The 1,129-nt window shown below is 34.1% G+C and overlaps 1 long non-coding RNA gene across 1 annotated transcript; it reads left to right on the top strand.

The window, feature by feature from the left end:
• Positions 1-262: 262 nt before the first annotated feature.
• LOC108381567 (uncharacterized) lies at positions 263-1,122 on the top strand. Its single transcript, XR_001849632.1, has 3 exons — positions 263-513; positions 713-925; positions 1,012-1,122. It is a non-coding gene; the product is annotated as an uncharacterized LOC108381567 (long non-coding RNA).
• Positions 1,123-1,129: the final 7 nt, after the last annotated feature.

Below are 1,129 nucleotides of genomic sequence, written 5' to 3'. Positions count from 1 at the left end.
TTCCTATTTTTTCAATCTTGTCCTTGGGCATAATTTAGACGCTTTTGGCCAATACTATTGACGCCATATTCATAAGTTTCGGAATTTTTGAGAACTTTTTTATTCAAAATTGACATGAACGAAGTGATGTTGCCGATTTGTCACCACAGCAATAAATCGGTGAGTCGCCAATTTGTTGCCATTGACGATTGTTGCCTATTTCTCATGTTTTGCATGGTGGGTACTCTTCTTGATATATTAAAATGTAAACAAAAACACACACTCAAATGAAAATTTAGAAGACGTTTGGTATTGCCACTTTATTTAAATGAATCGGTAAAACACATTCATTATAAGGTGTCCACAACTACGATTTATTAAACACCTTCATTATAAGGTGTTCACATTATCCATTCATTAAGACCGATTTATTTTACAGCTCTTACTCAGATTATCGGTCTATGCAACACCATTTTGGAGAGACAAAGCAAGGAGGCTAAGGTCGATGATTTGCAAAAGAAGATAACCGAAAATGTAAGCAGTTTACTCATTTTCGTATAATATTATCAGCCCATAATGAAATAAACATACGGTTAATAAAATTTAAATATTAAACTAAGTTTACATTTTCAAGATTTTTTATGTATACGTTTTTGCGAAAGAGGATTTTGAAGTCCTCAATTCATATTTAAGAAGTCATTTTCGTTTTTCAAAATAAATCTTGATATTTCAGATGCCAGATCGATGCGAGGGGGTGGCTCAGCAAAAAACTCTTCGAGAATGCAAAGTGCTAATCAAAAAGGTGCATCAGTCATTCTGTCGAATAAATGGGGGCGCTGTTACTGAGCTCCAATTGGAAATTTCAGATGTTCTCCCATTAAAAACCATTGACGCATTGTTTGATGTGGAGGAGAAACTGCAAAGCAATGAATATAAAGAGGAAATGGTATGAACGAAATAGAGTTAATTACATTATTTCTATACTCTAGGTGTTCTTATAACGGACCAATAATGTGCGTGTGTTATTTGCAGATATCTTACATATTCACATTGGGCGCTGCGACTGGAAATATTGATGGGACGATAAAAAAAATGTTTTCGGACGAATTGTTAATAAATTTTAATTGGGATGGAAGGTGTGGAAAGAGAG

The sequence above is a fragment of the Rhagoletis zephyria genome, unplaced genomic scaffold, assembly GCF_001687245.7.
Source record: "Rhagoletis zephyria isolate East Lansing unplaced genomic scaffold, Rhagoletis_zephyria_1.1 Rzeph_scaffold_22967, whole genome shotgun sequence".
NCBI classification, from domain to species: Eukaryota; Metazoa; Arthropoda; class Insecta; order Diptera; family Tephritidae; genus Rhagoletis; species Rhagoletis zephyria.
Note: the sequence above shows the minus strand (reverse complement) of the source record. Positions and strands in the feature narration are given on the sequence as shown.